The sequence below is a fragment of the Psammomys obesus genome, unplaced genomic scaffold (genome assembly GCF_907164565.1).
Source record: "Psammomys obesus unplaced genomic scaffold, mPsaObe1.curated_primary_1811, whole genome shotgun sequence".
Taxonomy (NCBI): domain Eukaryota; kingdom Metazoa; phylum Chordata; class Mammalia; order Rodentia; family Muridae; genus Psammomys; species Psammomys obesus.
This window is the reverse complement of record NW_026589732.1, coordinates 10,135,955-10,157,151: the sequence shown is the minus strand read 5'-3', so window position 1 is coordinate 10,157,151 and position 21,197 is coordinate 10,135,955.

The following is a 21,197-nucleotide window of genomic DNA, read 5'->3' as shown; positions in this document are numbered from 1 at the left end:
TACGGTTTTACAAAAACCAGAAACACAATCAAACTAGCTTCAGTAAAATGGAAATGAATAAGAAAACAATATAAATACCAGAAATCTCTAAGGTGCAAGGGCAGACAAAGTTGTACAGGAAACTGTTACATCCATTTCTTAAGTGTTCCCTGAGGGCAGCCAAAATTATAGCCAACATGGTATGGTAGGATATGAAGGGGGTGGGGCGCTATGGAAACTAGACAACAGGAGAGCAAGGAGAGAGAAGAGCTAGGAATAAATACACCAATTTTGGTCATTTAAACCCAGCATAGGTAACTGGCTGACCCATGAATTACACATGATTAGCTCAAATGGAAAACAGATAACAGATAAGGCTTACCGATATAAAGCATTCTGAACTTCCACCCATCAATGAGTTTACAGCTTAGCAGTTAAGTCAAGCTATGCTAGTTGCCAGCCAAAATAAAATGTAAACTAACAAAGCAAATTTTATATGCAAATAAATAAATCATTCAACTCAAGTAAGAGATTAAAAAGAAAACGCTGAAGAAAATAAGTGGACTCTTGAAGCCATGTAAGAACTAGTGGTTTCAAAATGCTTTGCCTGGGAAAGAATAGGACAGAAAAAATTTTAGTACAAAGAAATTTCAAGCTGGGCATGATGGCACATGCTTTCAATCCCAGCACTCAGGAAGCAGAAACAGGTAGATATCAGTGAGTTTGAGGCCATCCTGTTCTACCTAAAAAGCTCCTCTCTCAAGATTGATTAATTAGTTAAATTTTAGAAACCCAAATTTATAAAAGATAGACAGTTACAGAGTCAAGAAACTAAAGAAAATTCAATGTGAGGAACTGTCTAAGTCCTGAGCAGCAGAGACAAAGACAGAAGTGTGAAAGCAGCTGAGTGAAACATCACACACAGCGAAACAGTGAGGAGAGTCGCACACCGCAGCAGAAACACTGGAAGCTGGAACACTGGAAGATTATGGAACGCCTTTAGAAATGTTGAAAAAAATGGTTAATGTTGAAAATAAATAAATAAATAAATAATAACTGCCATCTCTCCAGCCACTCATTATTGATTTTTAAATGATTTTTTTAACCCCTTTTATTTCTTTCCTTCCTTTTCTATCTTTTTTTTTTTCATGGCCTTAATTTTTATGCTAGATATGTATTGGTTTGAAGGTACACTCTTGCTCATTTCGTAAAACGTTGGTTCTCTGATTTTCAGAGTTTAGGTGGCATGATTATAAGAAAAAAAGTAGAAGGAAGAGGCTGGAGAGATGGTTCAGTGGTTAAGACCACTAGGGGCACTTGCAGAAGACCCAGGTTCAATTCCCTACCCGCATATGGCAACCTACAACTGACTGTAATTCCAGTTTCCAGGTCTGATGCCCCTTTCTGGCCTCCTTGCATGCATGTGTTGCCCAGACATACATGCAGGCAAAACACTTATATACATAAGATGAAAATGTTTTAATTAAACAATAGTACTGAAATGGTAGACTGGAGAGGTAACTCAATCAAGCATAGAGACCTGAAATTGATGCCCCAGAAACCTCATTTAAAAATTTTTTTTTAATCCAGGTATACAGGCATGTGCTTATAACCCTAGCACATGTAGATGGCCTATTTGTCAAGTTTCAAGCCAGCAAGATATTCTTTCTCCAAAAACAAGGTTAATCGTACCTGAGAATGATACCCAAAACTATCCTTTGGTCTCCATATGCACACGCAGGCACAAACACACACACACATACACATAGGAAGGAAAAAAAGGGAGAGAGCGGTGAGAGAGAAGAACCTCCTAATGTTTTAAGAACTTTTGTGGTTTTGTGATTTTCCTCACTCAGAGGACACTTGCAGCACGCAGGCTTTTGAAGCTGGGCCTGCCAGTATGACGCCTCACTGGCGGAAGCGGGTCACTGTGGGACCCACCTTGAGGTTTATAGTGGAATCCTGTTTCCAGCTTGCCCTTGCTCCTGGTCCCCGGCCCAGCTGAGTAAACAGACTCACTCTTGGGCCATACAGCAAAGGGAACTCCAGTCCCCATCCTCTCAGGTACCTAAAACCGGGAGTCAAAATAAATTTCCTCCCTTAAATCTAATACCTACCTTTATGTAGGTATTAGATCTCAGAAATGACTTGAAACTCACCATGACACTCAAAGTTGGTTGACTCCTGTCCTGTTTCGTGTTTTCTCCCTCTTCTGATGTCCATCCTGTTTGCCTTTCTGAGTGAGGATTGATCATCTTACCCAGGGTCCTCCTCCTTGCTTAGCTTTTTTAGATGTACAGATTTGAGTATGTTTATCTTACATTATATGTCTAATATATTTTTTTCTTTTATTTTTACTTTACTTTTTTTTTTCCTGAGACATCGGTCTTACTATGTTGTCCCCACTGAACTTGAATTTCTGGGTTTAAATAATTTTCCTACTGTAAGCCTCCTGAGTCATTTCTTTTAAAATTAAGATTATGTCATTTCATGATTTAGAGGTGTTTGCAGTTCCTACAGTTCATATCAGATTCATGTAGCAGCTTCTGGGATGAGGAGCCTTGTGCTGTCCTCAAATGCAGCTAGCCCTAGAGATTCCTAAGAGATTCCTTAGACTTAAAGGAAAATATTAATTGATCAGCAAAATTACTTCATAATTATCTTACTAAACCTTGAAGTCAACAGCAAAATAAATGAAATAAAAATAAATGTTATTCCAAAAAGGACAGAATATTCCAGAAACAAATTAGCAGATTAAATCTAAATAAATGGAGAAGAGAAACATTGTGTTCTTAGATTAGAAGGGTCAACATGATTAAGGTGTCTGTCTCCATATGTACCTGTAGTTTCAACAGAAGGCTAATAACAATTCCAGCACAGCCAGGTATGATGGCATAGTCCTGTAACCTTAGCACTCTTCAGAAACATACTTGAAGTTTGACTCCAACTGATCAAGAATTAACTTAAAACAAAGACTCAAATATTTGCATAGTATAGAAGAATAGACTTTACATAAAATCAGAAACATAACAGTCAAAGTAAGAATAATAAATGCCCAGAAAACAAAATTTCCTACAAATAAATGCAAGTGTGAAAAGATGACTTACTGCAAACCGTGGGTCTACAAATCATAGGCTGCGCTGAAAGCCAGACAAGCATAGCACAAGGTAAGAACACGCTCACTGGCCTGAGTTAAGAAAATGTGAAAATAACACTGCATTGCTTTACTGCTGAGCTGTGGGAGAATATAAATAAAAGTAGAATTATTAGAAACATAAAAAAATCATATCCATATGGCAAAAACTTAGAATTTAGGAAAGTATAAAGACCAGAAACACAAAATTAAATGATAGATAAATCTAACAAAGACTTCCACATTCTAATAAATCTTTTTTATTTTTTAATTTTTAATTATGTGTATGTGTGTGTGCGCATGTGTGTGTGTATGTGTAGGTATGTGCCTATGAGTGTGAGTTTCCATGGAACTTTTGAATCTCTTGGAGCTGAAGTTACAGGGGCTTCTGAGCCACCAATGTAAACACTGGACACTGAACTCAGGTCCTCTGCAAAAGCAGTGTGGGCTCTTTACCACTGAGCCATTTCTCTAGCCTGTGTGATAAATCTCCTCTCAGTAGCTAAGATAGCAAACAATGCTTTTAGCAAGAACACTAGTGAAAAGAATTAAAAGTTGTTGTTGTTTTTTAATTTTGGTCAAAATCAAGAGAAAAACATGAAATAGAAGAATACAAACCGTATCATTAACATTTTTAAAACTCTAGAATTTAAGAAAAAGTATGCAATCTGATGGAAAATGTTGATTTATACTGAAATTTTTCACAAGGTGTGTAGATGAATAGTATAAAGTCAATATATTTAGAAACAAAGGTGGGAGCCACAAGAGCAGGTTCATTATCCTGTAATGAAATATGTAATAATATGAAATATGTAAAACGATAAGAAATGTGTAAAACTAATACTGTGTTGCTTTACTGTCGAATTATGTAACAATATAAATAAATAAAAGTAAAATTATTTGAAACAGAGAAATTTGTATCCCTTTGGCAATAAATAAACGTATTTATTTAGTCAAACAGGGAGATTTAATGTTGTACGGGCACTTAATTAAATAATTAAAAGACTCATTTTACCATCAAAAATTAGGGGGCAGAGGCTGGAGGGATGGTCCAGCAGTTAAGGGGACCATCTCTGTTCTTCCACTGTTGCTCCTGTGGAAGATGGGGTGGGTTCAGAGCCCACAGGAAACAACATACACATGCCCATAGCTCACGTTCCAGGGGCACTCAGCACCCTCTTCCAGCCTCTGTGGACACCTGCATGCCTGTACACTCACACACACACACACACACACACACACACACACACGCACGCACGCACACGCACACCCACTTAAAACTTTTTTAAAAAGAAAGTTTAGAACTGGGGAGAAAAATAATGTAAAGGCGATAACTGTCCCATTACATGCTCTAGAACCCATTAGCATTACTTACAATGGATTAGCCAAGAAATGAACCAATCACAAGGAGTCATGGTGAGACCTCCAAAAACCTAAAATTCACAAGAGACAGAAAGGCAGCAGACAGCAAGCCAACAGACAGAATGGGACAAAGGCTTGAGGAGGAACTCCTATTCCTATTTTACAAAAAAAACTTCACTGTGCTACTCATTTTTTTCAAGCTGTATAAATTTCCTTTTTATATTTAAATTATTATGTAAATTTTTTGATGATGAAAACTCAAATGAATCTCTAAATCATTAATGGTTTGCCACAGCTTCTGACTACAGAATAATAAAACTAAAAATGAATAAAAAGTGTGTGTGTGTATGTGTGTGTGTGCTTATGTTGCACATGAGCACAGCTGCATGTGCCCAGGTGTGAGGCCAGAGGTCAACGCTAGGTGTCTTCCTCAATCATTCTCACCTCTTTTTGATAAAGTTTCTCTTACTTGACCTGGAGTTCAGAGGTTGTACAGACTAGCTCGCCAGCAAGTCCCTGGAATCCCCGTTTCTGCCTCCCTGTACAAGGTTTACAGGTACTCGGGGTCATGCCCACATTTTCTCATGGTTGCTTGGGATCTGAACTCGGGGCCCCATACATTCACAGCAAGTATTTTATTCATGGATCCATCTTCTCAGCCCTTACAATGTTTATAACAAAATAAAGAAAAATAAGCATTTTTAATTATTAAAATTCTATCTTATGTAAATTATTGGTGAAAAGACCAAACTATAATTACAGCATACTTAGAAAATGTGGACAATGTGCTTCTTGCATAAATAAAACTTACGTAATACAGCCAAATATATAATTACAACCAAATTCACAGCCTTAAAAATTGTGTTAAACAAAGTGACTGTGACTAAAACAAGAATGTATTTAGCAAAAGAAGTTAGAAGTGAAACATAGCAAAATATATCTTATCGCAAAAGAAAAAGATGAGTTAACTTAAAAGTGAATATAAACATCTAAGGTAACCATAATTTAGGGGAGGAGAAGTGGCTCAGTGGGTAAGAGCACAACTGCATGTGTAAAAGGACCTAAGTTCAAATCCCTACCACTCACATTTTTTCTCTTTTTAAAAAAAATCTGGGCACAAGGGTCCAACCCAGGACCATGCATGGAGATAACCTAGAACTCCTGCACAGATGTTGCCCATGGCAACTCAGTCTCCAAGTAAGTTTCCTAGTAAGGGGAACAGGGACTTTCTCTGACATGAACTCAGTGGCTGGCTCTTTGACCACCTCCCCTCTGAGGGGAGAGCAACCTTGCCAGAACACAGAGGAAGACAATGTCTAGATGAGACCTGATAGTCTAGGATCAGAAGGAAGGGGAGGAGAACCTCTCCTATCAGTGGACAGGGAGAGGGACCTTGAACCACACCGATGACTCATGCCAATGAACATTTGCAAAGAAAGAAGTGCTAATAAAAGCAAAGATACAGCAGACACATTGTGACACACTACAGATTCCAAAAAGACATGTTTTTTTTTTCTTTTTTGGGGGTGTGGGGTCGGGGGTGTAAGGGTAGAGGGCAGGTACGAAGCAACAGTGGGATGAGTGGGGTTGGGGGAGTGCATGATGTGAAATTCAGAAAGAAGCAATAAAATGTTAAAAACACCTCAGACGCACTTCCCTGCAACCCCCGTGTTCGAGGAGAAGATGGGAAAACCCTGGAGTTTACTGGCCACCCAACTTAAAGCGGCAAGCTTCAGCCTCAGCAACAGCACTTGTCTCAAAAATAAAGTTGAAAATGATTAAAGAAGACGAATGACATCAGCCTCTGGCTTCGGCATTCACTTTCACAAATGTTCATAGGCATCACACACATAGCCGTACCCATACACAAAGAGAGTAGCACTTTTTCTCGCTATTCACTAAGAAACGTGCATAACTCTAAATGCTTAGCATGGTTCTAATTGCTACACGAACAGCAACACATTTCAATCTCAGAACAACCAATCTGTCTCGTCACCGCTTTACAGACTGAACAAGCCAGGCACAGACTTGTGAGATCACTAACCCAAGACTAACAGTCAGCGGCAGAACGGTTTATACCTGAATATTCTGGGTTCGGTGTCTCTGTTTTCGACCACTGTACAGTAGAACATACCTTGTGTACTACTGTGCCGCCCTCTTCACCAACTCCATCTGTGATTTCTGGCTCGTTCTCTCACTCATGACTCACACCGTTAGGCACATACAGACTTGTACTTTGAGCAGTTTTATACCAAGTGTTTCTCATCTATTCACTTTAGCGTTCTTATGCCTTAGTTATTTTTCCATAACCTTTCAGAATCGCTTTACATTGACAGAGGATACACCCTACACCCAGATTCTCTGCTGGCGACATTTTCCCGGTTAGTTTCGGGTTACTCCGATTGACTTACCAATATGAGTGCATCGGGATCAAATTCTTGCTCCCCCCAGATACCTCCACTGCTCTCCCCATGCTGGACATTCCGTCCGAGGAACAACATAGAGAACATTCCCCAACTGCCTACCTTCGAAGTGTTTCCTCCCTTAACCCAGTGTCATTTTTCTATCGTCACATCACTTCTGGGATGCCACATTACATTTTCTCACTCTGTCTCTTTGGACTCCTCCTGCCTGACAGTTTCTTGGGTTTATAGTGTTTTTGTTGATGCTGACAGTTCTGAGGAGAGATGGTCAGGTATTTTGCAAAGTGTCTCTCTGTCAGATTGTCTGACTCTTGGCCATACTGGGTTTTTGAACTTGGGGAACTTATTCTTAATCACTACACTCCTTACTATATTGAGTGGTTGTTTGGATTTGAAATGTCTCTGTGAGCTCCTTGCAGAAGGTTTTGGTCACAGCTGGTACTGACTCACCAGTCACTGAGAGGTGGTACAGAAGTGAGGGTTCTGACCTCATTCATGAATGGGTCCTCGGATGGATTCATAATTTCATGGTCCTACTGTGAGGTGACAGAGAGTAAGAAGTGAAGCCTGGTTAGAGAAAAGCGGTCACTTTTGTGTGCCTTAGCAGGGCATGCCTGTCCCTGACAATTTCCTCTTGGTCCCTCTGCCTCCTGTCTGCCCCTGAAACTCTCCATAACTCACCACCTCAGCATGCTCAGGCTAGGACACAGTAGAGCCGAGCAACTGTGGCATGTAACGCTTGAAACCATGAGCTAACAAACCACTTCTTTTTTTCTGTTAATTTTTAGTATGTGTTTTGTCATGGTAAAGAGTGACTTAGCACTAGTCTCATGTATCGTGAGAGCAGAAATTGTCACACTCTCCCTAGAAATAATTTTAGTAATAAGGTCACTGTAATGCAACCATGCAACCATTTCTGAGAGCCTTGAAAAGATGGTCAGAGGCCAGGTTCTCTCTGGGTACAGCTGCAAAGGACAAGTAACAGAGGTAAAAGTATGAGGGAGTTCACAGTCTTTCTATCGGCGTGGTCTACTAGCGGGTGGTTTTCATCTTTCATTGCTGCTCCCTAGACATTTTTACACGTCTTGGAATGAATACATGCTGCTTTCTTGTTTTTATGGGTGTGGGTGTTTTGCCTGCATGGATGTCTGTAGTCCCTGGAACTGAAATGACAGGCAGCTGTGAGCTGCCATGTAGGTACTAAGACTTGAACCCCATACTCTGGAAGAGAAAACAGTGCTCCATACCACCAAGCCATCTCTCCAACCTTGAACTCATAAACTTTTATTATCATAAAAAGCAGTGTGTTGTTTTTGTTTGTTTTAAAAGAAAAAAATCAGTAAGACATTAGTATGTATTTTAGCACTAACCATGCTTTGCAGCCAGGGTTCAGAGTGGTTCCAAACCCATCTTTACATTCAGTATGCTCTCAGACTCTCTACCTCAGTTGCCTGGAGAGCCAGACTTAGGCTTTCTCCATGACCCTCAAAGCTAAGGGTCTTGCTACTAGCTGTCAACAATTGGCACTAGAAATGTCTTCTTATATTTACCTGGCTTATACTCTCTTATAGCTAGCATTCTTCTTTGGTTTTGTTTCTATTTTTATTTGTTCTAATCTCTCTTCTTATTCCCCAAAAGTCCATCCCAAGATCCTCATTCTGATAACACCCCATTATTTAGTCAACCAGAACTTCCACCATTTTTCTCAGGGTTGTTTGAGATTTTCTTAATGTCCAGCTCAGATGTAATCCATCTTTGCCCACCACTCAAAAGGAACCCTTTTAATTTGTGTTGAATGAATGTATAAATGGTACCCTTTTAATATAATAACAGCAATTCGGAAAGATCACCATGAACCTAGTCCCTCAGATCTCTCTCTGAACCAGTCTGGACCATCCCCTGCCATCTTGACCACCTCTCTGCCTTATTTTCTTTTGAGCCTCTCCTTTCCACCCATATCTTTGCCAGTCCATCTGACTCTATGCCCCTGTATTTATTCTCTCCAACTGGTTGGCTTTAGCAGCCTGTGTCGGTTCTGATCTCCAGATTCTGCTTCCACACTGGTTTATATGCTCTCGCAGTGTCTCTTGTTAATGCCAGCCCTGCCCCAGTCTCAACCAGCATTAATTAAAAGGTTTCCAAAATCTGAGATAAGTTTCCAGGATCACACACAAGAACAAGACCTCAGACTACGCTTTAGTGTTGCCACCACCGCCTGGGAGATCAGAGTCAAATTGTTCATGCTTTTTAAGCCTCACTTTAAGAGATGATTAGTATTAATTATCAACTTAATGGAATCTAGAATGACCTTGGAGACAGGCCTCTGAGAATGCTGGTGAGGGATCATCTTGACTGCATTGACTAAGGTGGAAAAGCCTGCTTGCTGTGGATAACATCTCTTTCTGTGCGGGAACCAGGACAGTATAAATGTAAAAAGTAAATGAGTACACTCGGTGTTCCCTTCTTCGTGAGTGTGGACATGATGTTATCAGTCAAGTTCCTACAGCCTTGACCTCCCCTCCATGATGAGCTACACTTTGAACTGTAAACTAAAATAAACTCTCCCTTCTGTACATTTCTTTTGTCAGGGTATTCTGCCACAGCAATAACAAAAGAACCTACAACAGTTAATCATCTGCTCAAAGGAGATAATAGCTTAAAGGAGGCTGGAAAAATCAAAAGAAATTATACACATAAAAAAGAGGGCAAGAGAAAAATTAATCTTTGCACTATCATCCTTGTTACATCTTTTCTCCCTCAAAGAGTTGATAGTTCCTTAAACCATGTCATTTTTATGGCTTCTTTATTTTCATAAGCATGTAAGCATTTTGCCTGCATGTACACATCTGTGCCATTTGCATATATGTGTACATGCAGACAAAGAGGAGACCAAGATGGCCTCCAACCTCTTAGGTGCTTAGTTACAGATGTGAGCCATCATCTGAATGATGGGAACCGAACCCAAGTCCTCTGCAAGAATAGCAACTTCTCCTCAACACTGAGCCACCTCTCCAGCTCCTTATGTGTCTACCAGACTATTCCCACTCAGTGTTTCCAGCAGATCACAATGATATGGAAGTCAAAGTGGGTATGGGGACTTGCTTTCAGCAAACAGAATAAAGCAGAAGTAAGAAGAAGGCGGTTTCAAAACTCAGGATTGTTTGAACAGGTCCACTCTTTCATGGCATCCAGTATAGCCACAGTGTGGACTGTTCGACACTGTGGAACAAGGCCATGTTATTCATTAGGTGGCAAAAGCAATATGGCAGAGTTGTTCCCATCTCGCCAGCCAATAGCTAGCACCTGTTTGTTGCTTTCAGCCATCACATGTGAGAAAGGTTTGTAAGTAGTAAGCTCTTACTGGTACCGTGACTGAGATGAAGCCTGGAAAATAATCATTCACCCAAATGAACTAATCATGTGAGAGTCATGAATATTAGATAGATATGAGATATAATCAGAATCTTTTTAGGAGAATCCTTTCAGAATGTACTACTTCATTGTATAGAGAAACAAAACACCTTATTTTCATTTTTTTTAAAAAAATAGGTCATTTGAATGGATTAAAAGCAATCAGCAACAGCTAATATTCTTGCAATGTTAGCTAGGTGCAAGATTCTTAAACCACATCTGATTGAGTCCTACTCCCTCACATGCACTGTGGAACTCCGAAGGAGCCTCGTTTTCACTATTCAGAAAGTTTGGAGTTCAAAAGACTGGCATCTCACAAAAAACCTACTTCTAAATCATGATTCCTAAGGTCATAGCTCCAAACCTACCTGCACTGAAAGAAAGCTAGAGAAGAAATGCAAAAGGAGACAGTGTTAGGAAAACAAGCCTTAGGAACTGTTGTGGATGGCACACACCTGTGACCCCAGCACTTGGGAGGTAGAGGCCAGAGAATTGACTCGAGGTCATCCTCTACTGCATAGCGAAGTTGGGGTCATGCTAAGCTATAAGAGATCTTGTCAGGAGGGGAGAAGAGAGGAGGGAATGAGGGATGGGAAGGGTGAGGGGAGGGGAAGAGATGGGAAGGGGAAAAGAGGGGGAGATAAGAGGAGAGGAGAGAAAAGGGGTAGGAGTAGTGAGCCCTTGGATTCAGACAGGTTTGAATTCCAATTCTATACCTTATTAAATTACTTACTGGAGTTATATAATAGTTTATTTTTCAATTGCTATGACAAAAACACCATTACCAAGGCAACTCTTAGAAGAAAGAGTATATTTTGGCTTATGGTTCCAGAGAGACAGGAGTCCACCACGGCAGGGAATCAGGGCAGCAGGCTCTAGTCATCAGGACAGGAGCAGCTGAGAGTTGCACCTCAAGGAGGAAGCAGAGGAAGCAAACTCTAAAATGTCTTTAAGCTCTCAAAGCTTGATTCCAGAGACACACCTCCTCCAACAAGGCCATACTCCCTAAGTCTTCCAAAATAGTGCCACCAACTGGCTGGTGGCTGAGACAATGGGAGGCATTTCATCCAAACTACCACAACTCAGAAGTGAGGAACATGGATTCCTTTTGTTTTCAGTTACTGAACCCCACTTTATTTAGTGGCAAAAAAAAAAAAAAAAAAAAAAAAAAAAAAAAAAAAAAAAAAAAAAAACAGAAGGTTGATGTTTTACAGCCTCAAAAATCAACACTTTTGAGACTACAAATGTGTCAAGGAGTGTTAATTTTTAGAGCTGGTTGTTTAATCTGACTGACCTCAGGTTCCTCCCCTTTAAAATGGATTTCACAAAACATATCACAGAGAACCAAGCACAATGCTGACATAGGAAAGACAATCTGTAAAGAGAAAGCCAGGAGGAATAATGTTTGCTGTTCAGTCTCTGTTTTTCTCTTAGAATTCTACTGACACCTTATTATAAAAAATCCTTAAATGTTCTACTATTCTAATGAGTCATTTTGTTGAGAGTACGTAGATGTCAGAAATCTTATCTTCTTTTCATTATATGTAAACAACAGAAGCTTTTTTTAAAGCACAGAATGTTTTTAAAAATAGAATTTACCTCAACAAATCTCTAGTCTCAAAATTACTAATTTTCCTGGTGGTAAAGAACAAAGATCATTTTGAAAATGAACTCCTGTGGACAAATAGAAAGGCCAGAAGTGAGGTTAGGCTGCCCAACTCCAAGTTCACAGCTCTTTCCGCAGTTTAGAACACTGTCATCTCCACTCCAGGAATCTTAATAAATATTTGAACATGGTGATGGGGACACACACGTATATTCTAGAGGAAACATTTCCAAGTCATCTCTCATCTGTCCTTTTGGCCAGAAATCGAGATGAGCTTTTGTCACTGCCATATCATCAGGCTGGCTTCACTCAAGACCCACTTATTGTCTGCAAATGTTGCTATAATTAAATCCAAGTGGCCGCTGTGAGTTATCATCATGAGCCCTCTCCAGCCATTAGCCACATTTCCAGGGCTGCAGCTCTTTCAAAAGAGGCCACTCACTCTTCTCTCTCCCCTTGGCTATCCCAGCAGGCTTCTTCTTTCCATTTCTTGGGCAAGGAACTTTCAAGCCAAACTCATTTTCAGGCACTCGGCCAGCCTTCCCATTTATCCCAGTGACCTTACAATGATGAAACAGTGCCTTGACAGGATTGCTGCTGAGCCATGGAGAAGTGGGAGGGTGGGGGAGGAAGAGCTCAGAAGCAAGGTCTCTGAGAACAGGGAAGACCTGGCCTGTTTCTACTTGAGGAAAGGAAGCTGTCACCTCATCATCACTCACATCAGATACTCCATGAGTTTGGATACAAGCTATAATAAAATCTAGACTACCTCTAACTCATTTTAAAAGGATAAACTTGGTTGATTCTTGTAATTGTAATTGAAAAACCTAGATTTCACACTGAAGTGTGCTGTCCTACTACTTACCATGTAGCCTAGGCTGGCCTCAAACCCATGACAATCTTCCTGCCTCAGCCACCCTAGTTCTGGGATTAAGGTATGAGCCACAACACCCTGGGAATTTAGGCATTCTGGAACCATTTTCATCTTCCTGCCAGGTGGTGGTGGCGGCACATGCCTTTAATCCCAGTGCAAGGGAGGCAGAGGCAGTTGGATCTCTGAGTTTGAGGACTGCCTGGTATATGGATTGAGTTCCAGGACATCCAGGACTACATAGAGAGATCCTATCTTGGAATAAAAAATCACCACCTTCCTGGATATTTATAGTAATCCTCCCAGCTGAAGAAACTATGAAATCTTTAAGTTGGATGTGAGTGTCAGACTCATCATTCAGAGTTCACTTTGCCATAAAAGTAAGAAATCTGAGTGATGGACAGATGGCTCTGCATTTAAGAGCTCTTGTTGCTCTTTCAGTACCCACATGGTGGCTGACAACTGTTTGTTACTCTAGCTCCAAAGAATCGAATGCCTTTTTGTGACCACTGTGAGCTCTACACACACATGGTATAAAGCGATGCACGCATGCAAAACACCCATGCATATAAAATAAAAATAAGTAAATCTTTTAAAACAATAAGGTCACTGAGACCCTATGTGAGAAAGGGATAGCCCCAAAGATATGAAGTGAATGAATGGCAGAGTAGATCTCTACTCAAATATCTACTCATGAAGTATTATCACTCTTGGTGTCTCAGAAGATGAATAAATAACTAGTGTGGGAAGATCTGAGGCTCTCCTGGTCAGAGTCCTCTATCACTACCTAATTTAATCAATTAGGTTGACCTCTCTTCTCATAGCCAGCGATAAGGGCATGTCCCAAACCTGGATAACTCTGAGGAACCCTTTTTCTGCCACAATGAACTTGGGGACAGTTACATAACCTAAGTGAGGTCACCGAGAATCTCCTCTGGGATCATTGCTGGGACTTTTAAAAAAATATTCTATTCTGAGTTCTCTATTGCAGGAAACTGAGGATTATTAAAGGTCTTGGGTTGCTAGCGACCACCTGTGCCGCCTAGTAAAACTTGATTCCAGCAAGTCCAACACAATAGACTGATCTGAGCATCTAGATCGAACCACAACGAAAGACCTAGGTTTTGATCATACCAGTCATCAGGGAAGTGGTAGCACACACTTTTAATCCCAGCACCTACGAGGCAGAGCCAGGTGGATCTCTGATATGAGGCCAAAACAAACAAACAAACAAACAAAAAGCAATCATATTAATCAATTGTTTAAGAACATCTTATTATATTATCATTTGTAACCAAATGAATCTTTCCTGAAGTCCCAACTCCTTCTTGATTGTTTTCCACAGTTAATGAAATTTTAAGGCTCTCTTGGTACAACTTAGATTTCTACACAATCACTGATAACATGAACACCTTCTCCCCTAAATGGATGTGTTCCCTGCCTCCTCCATAGCACTGATCATATTAATAAATTATTACCAAGCATTGATGTTTTTTACATTATCTCTGAATACATTGAAATCAAATTCTTTCAGAAAAAAAGGTATATACACATAAAACAAGGCTTTTAGAGACCAATATACCTAACATAAACTAGTCTGATTGCCAGACTGTAAGTCTGATGCATTATCCAATTGCCCCTCTTGGGACAATTGGAAAATCTTGAGGGACCCTACTCATGATGAACATTTAGGCGGGAACTTATTACAACAGCCTGCTCAAAAGTCACAAAGCAATTCCCATTCATTATAAGGGGCTACTATGAAGACTGTTATTGAAGCCACACAGAACGATACTAGCAAACAAATTGCCCTAGTCACATCTGCTTGACCAGTTCCAAAAGGCTACCATCTACAAGACAGAAAAGATGGGCAGAGAAGTTAATAAATGCTTCAGGAGTCACCAAGTGTTTATTTGGTGATGTTGTATAGAAGGTGAAATTGAAACCAAACACAACAATAATTATAATAATTAGAATGGATGGCGCTGGTGCAGAATTATGTACTGAAAAGACAAAGCACCCAGTTCCAGCATTCCACTGTCTAATGAGTGTCTTCCTAAGAGCTATGATTTGTGAGTACTGACAGAACAGAAGCTTGGCTGTCAAAGCAACTCAAGTAAGGAAACTATCTTTCCCACTATATAAATATGCTTGCTTGTATGTACAATGACATATCAGATACTAATATCAGACCAAGAATTAATTATTTTCTAGATTTTTAATTTGAGCCAAAGTATTATTGATTAGATAGACAATTGACAGGTAGGTAAAAATGATAGATAATAGGTAGACAGATAATTGAAAGATGTAAGAACAAGATACGATAGATGATGAATAGATGATAAATAGATGATGAGTAGATGATAGATTGCTTCATATGTAATTACATGTTCACATGATGCTTTTCCTTTTCTACATCACCTTTCAAAGAAAACTGGGTGAGATATTCTAGAAAAAGAAGTTGTGCACATGAATACTTACACATGTGTTTAATAATTGTCATATTTCCATCTACATACATATGCAGTTATCTACATTGTGCAGGCTGGTTTTATGTGAAAATGTAGAGGCATTTTGGAAGAGGCAACCTTAGTTCGGAAAATTCCCCCACAAGATCGGCCTGGAGGAAGCCTTTGGTGCACTTTTATGATTAATGACTGATATGGGAGGACCAGTTCACTACAGGTGGGATCACACCTGGCTGATGATCTTGAGTAGAACAAGAAAGGAGGGGTGAGCAAGCCATGGAGAACAATCCAGTAAGCAGTAGTCCTCCATAGCCTTTAAGTCATCAGTTCCTGCTACCAGCTTCCTGCCCTAACTTCCCTTAGTGGTAGACTTTTAGCCAGAAGTGTAAGTGAAATAAGTCCTTTCCTCCCCAAGCTGTATTTGGTGTTTTATCACAGAAATAGAACCCATAACTAAAATGCACATATATATCTATATATTAGAATGGCACACACAAATAAAATAGAAGAGTTTATTATCAAAACACATGGGAGGAAAACCAAAGGGTGTGAGAGAAGGACCCACACCTGGCTTTGTGTGTTATATGACATGAAATGTTCTTTCCTTGTTTGAATAAATATTTATTTAGTTCCCACTGTGTGCTAAGACTGAGCTAACTGTTTGAGTGCATCAATAAAATAAGTATGATCCCCTTTATCCTCATGGTTCCATGGTCTAAAGAACTAAGTAGACAATAGCAATAAACACTAATGAAAAGTGCTCTAGTTGTTAATTTGTTCATAACCAATGTAAGGGCTTAAAGCAGAACCTTTTTGTTACATGCCACAGTTCTGAAGATCAGAAAGTCAGGCCAACATCAGCTAGGTCACTCTGTACCACATGGTGCAGTTAGAGGCTACCTGCCATTTATTTGGCATATAGGGTGCAGTTTAGAAGATCCAAAGTGATTTACCAACACAGTCTATACCTTAGTGGAAATACATGAATTATGGGGCTCCTTGAGAGCAGTTGACCAGAACTCCTATACAGACACTTCCTAGTACCATCAGGCATTTTGTTCCATGGCTCAAGGTTCCAAAAGTCTTCCAAGAGAAAGGGAGAAGGAAAGGGCTACAAGGCTATTAAGGGCTGAGCTCAGAAATTCTCACATCGTAACTTCTGCCATGTCTGCCTAGATCCAAAGGAGAGACACACAAACCCCACATCTTCCTCATGGAAGCAGAATGTGCAGGCATACAGAGTCTACCACAGATATAGAAATTATGGTTGTGAGAAATGCTATGAAAGACGAGAACAGAATGCCAAGGGAAGGACTAAGGGTGCACATCTAATTTAGGACACTTGGGTAGGTGGCTGTCTATCCCTGTAGGTCAGATAGTCATGAATCTAAAATGCAGCCTACCTCCATCAGACTACAAAAACATCCCGTCCTCAGCATCATCAATGACAAAGAAAGAAACCTGTCTTTTTTAGTATATTTTAAAAAATCACAGCAAAGGAGTTTTGCATTTTCCTAGCTCCCTAGAAAATATGCCTCAGAGCTACTGAATTCCTTCTATTCTCTAAGGAGCAAAATAAATTATATCCCAGAGAATTTATTTAATGACATGGAACAGCAAATTCCACTCTAAGATCAAATACAATATCTATAATAGTACAACAAAATAATAAGCAATCAAGCAGAAAACTTTGTTACTAAATATGAATTATTTGGTAAGAACAATTTGTCATTATGCTGTATGAAGCATTAGGTGCTTTAAAATTGCCATAATTTGCATTCACTTTCTGTTATGAAAGTAAATATTTTAACTAAAATATCTATTTATCATAGAAATTATATAGCTGGTATGTGTGAATGTGGATTGCTATATAAATGTCTATTGTACGCCGGTGATCTCTCCGTAATGCTATGCTTTCATTCATACAGTGAACATCTATTTCGTGCCCTTTTGCCACTTTAGTAGAAGAACCCAACAGTAGAATTTCTCAAATGCTTGAGACCACTCTTCCCCTCAGTTTTGAATTATTATCACCACAGTGAAGAGTGTGTTAGTCTCACATGCACATGGACTAGTAAAGCAACTTCTACCTAACCTATTCCAAAAGTTGACACACACAGCATTCATAGTCTGGTTCTCACCAACTTCTCCAGGAGCTGGAGAGATGGCTCAGCACTCACATTGCTCTTGGAGACAACCTTATTTGGTCACAGAATTCATGTTGGATGACTCCCAACTGTTTGTAATTCTAACTCCAGTGTATCTGATGCCCTCTTTTGGCCACCACAAGCACCTTCACTCCAGTGCAAATACTACCCCCAACACAACACACACACACACACACACACACACACACACTTTTTTCTAATGAAATACATATGACCAACTCTTCCAGCCTCCTTCCTACTGCCTTCAGTAACACATGTCTGTGGCTGAATAATTTCCCCCATCTGATCCTTCTGTTTTTCTCCCTCCCCCTCCCCTTCTCTCTTGCTTGCCTCTCAAGCCACATCTCAGAGCTCCCTCCTCTTCAGAATTTCCTGCCTTCTACTATCCTAGGCTCCTAATTTTCAGGTCTGTTGCAGCATGAACCACAGAACATTCAACCGCACACACAGTATCTGTCCCCTGCCTCCACTTTAGCCTGATATCCCAGGGGTTAGGGCTGTGTCATCTCCATCTTTTCAACACAGCAGAAGCTAGTCCAGCACTGGCCCCCCACAGCGGGCAGCGTCTCCCCCTTCTGACCCTCACACACTTTTCAGTAGAAATGTTTAGACTTATTATGATGGCCAAAGGCCATGTCAATGAGAACGTAATGAAGCATTATTTGTTCTAATTTTAGAGTTCACGCCAATGTTTTTGTTTTCCCTATTAAACAGAAGATTCTTCATACCGGTTTATTGGCCTTTATCTTGACATCTGCTGCAATTTGCCTAATTTCACTTTTTTAAGCTATAAGGCTTGGTTGTTGGGAATTTGCCAGCTACAATCCTAGCGCCCTCCACCCACCACACTGGCTTCTCAAGCATGTGCTACTGTGGCTCTTCCTTCTATGGTCCCAGCCTGGGAATATGGAGACAGAGGGGTTACAGAGTAAGCACTTCTCACACCGGTGCTTAATCTTTCTACGAAGGAAGTGGACATTGCGCAGAAATGAGGGTCTCAGTATTCAGTGACATGATGCCTTAGCGCATCCAGCACAGCAAAGAGCCAGTTTATTCTCCCTGCATCAGACAGACCGTGCAAGGGGACAGAGCATCGAAAGGTAGAAGTGCAGGAGAGACGGCCACCTAGGATCCTCCACACAGCACGGACGCAGGTACCACTCTGCAGCCTGCCTTCCTCAGCCTCCCATGGCCTTTGTCAGACTATGTTTTCTGATGAGAAAACGCCTGTTGTGAACTGGGATGGGTGATGTATAAGCAACACTATATCTTAGTAGGTTCTCGTCCTCCCCGATACTTGTTCAGCCAGGCTGAGGTGTTAAAAATGGCAGACCAATCTCCGGTCCCCTCTGACTATCACAGTGATGGGTGGCAAATAAAAAGATCTGTCTGTCCTCCTGGGCATCGCTGTCTAAGGCTTATCTTCCACCTGAACAATGGCACATGGCAAATCCTGAACACAGTGTAAGAAGTCTCCAACAGAGGGAAACACTAGGTACCCCTGGGCAAATCAAGGCTATATTTCTTCATGGAAAACAGTAGAAATAGCTACTTCTAGGAAGGCTGATTGTGTGAGGACAGCTGGAGGGAAAGTAGAAAGCACCAGATGTCAAGACTGGAACTGAGAGGTTGGTCGCAGCTGAGAACCAAGAGTCCAGCACTGATGTAACAGCAAACAACGGGATAGGCAGGGCTCCTGCGCTCCTGTGGCTTACAGACCACACAGGATTAGGAACCAGTAATAAGCATACATCAGTAATAAGTCGACACATTGAATAATGTCAGGCTGTGCCAAGAAGTACTCAGGGCAGGGGCTGTGATGGGGAGTTAACGGGCTGAGAGCCTTCTTCAAACAGGGTGGCCGGAGGAGTGTCATTAAGGAGCTATGATCTGACATGCAAGAATGCGTCCATGGGAAGGGCCAGGGGAGAAATACACTAAGTTGAGTGGGAGTGAACAAGAAGCAAACAGGACTGAGACAGCCATGCCGAGCATTACAGAGTAAGGTTAAAAATTGCAACTTTACTCCAGATGCAATAGAAAGCCAGCAGAGAGGGCTGGGGAGATTGCATGCTTACCTAGCAAGCATGAGGACCCAGTTTTGATCCCCAGAATCCACATAAAAAGCCAAACATAGTCCAATTCGGTAGTGGGGAGGTGGAACCAGGCAGATTCCTGGAGCCCACTGGCCGCCAGCCTAACTATTCGGTGAGCTCCAGGCCAAGAGACCCTTGGTAGCCAGCAGCTAAGGAATATGATCCCAGGTTGCTCTCTGGCCTCCACACACATGCACATACGTGTGCTCATGTACACATGTACACATGTGTAAGGATAAACATGAACACAGACATAGACATCAACACACACACAATCCAGGCAGAGGAGAAAGAGACATCTTACCTTACTCTTTGAAAGATCATTCTGGCTGCTCTGGGGTGATGGTGAAGATAGAGCTTGGGCAAAAAGCCGACAGTGGTGCCTCAGACTCTAGCAGAGACTCTGAAGACGACAGAAGACAATGGTCAACTCTTTAAAACTACGAAGATTTGTTAATCAATTCGACTTCACGGAATGAAGGATCAAATGTTTCTCCTAAGCCTATAAATTAAAAAGGTCCTGGCCATGAAATTCCAAACATGTGACTTAGTTGGTACAAGGCTTGCTTAACCTGCACAAAGCCTTGGGTGGATAGCCAGTACCACATAGACCCGTTGTGATGAAACAGGCCTATAATATCAGCCCTTGGAAGATGGAGGTGGGAGGATCAGAAATTCCAAGTCAACCTCAGCTATGTGCAGTGTTCAAGGTTAACCAGGGTTATATGAGACCCTGTCTCAAAAGAAGAAGAAAGAAGTAACAGAGAACTCCTAAAAACGGAAAGTGATTCTAAGTGATAGCTGACAAAATCCCATTTCCTCTAGGTAAACAGGAGCCTGGGGAGGCTGCTGGACTTCTTGGGATTTGTTTTTCTGATGTTGGAAAGTGAGGTGGCAATACCTACAGTAATCAATTGAAGTGACTGAGCATAATTCCTGGCCTGTATCAGCCAGCAGTGAGCACTCCTGAAGCAACAAATTTTACTGAGACAAGATACAGCATCCTTTGTAACCTAATCCACTGTAAAATATAAGACATCCAGTTGTCTGATTAACAATTTTTCTAATACATTTCAATAAGTTGCATTATTACTTTACATAAGAAAAACACACAAAGCCTTTCAAAGAACTATTTTCAATGCCCTTCCTATTGTCATTGTCCCCTTCCTTTCTTCTGTCTTTTCCTTCCTTCATTTCTTCCTTGTTTTCTCCTTTCGTTCTATTTTTGCTTCTATTTCTTCCTTCCCTTCATTTTGTTAAGACAAGGTCTCATGTGGTCCAAACTGGCCTCAAACTTATAACATGGCAAAAGATAACCTTGAACTTTTGATCCTCCTACCCCCAAGTGCTGGGATTAGAGGCAAGCACTACCTACCTCTCAGGGAAGTCATGGCTGCTGCTGTTACTCCTCCTCCTTCTCCTTCTCTTCCTCTTATTCCTCCTCCTCGTCTTTCTCCTCCTTCTCTTTTCTTCTCTTCTTCTTTCTTTTCCACTTCCTCCTCCAATTTTTCTTATTCACATTGTCTCCACCTTCTATAATTAATCTCAGTGGGTTTTATTATTATGCTTTTTATCTACAGAAAGTCTTAAAATATTTCAAGATATTGCCTCATTACCTCATAGTGTGCTCACTTGATGACGTGAGGAACAGGCAAGCATAGGTCTGTAAGTCCCTTCCCA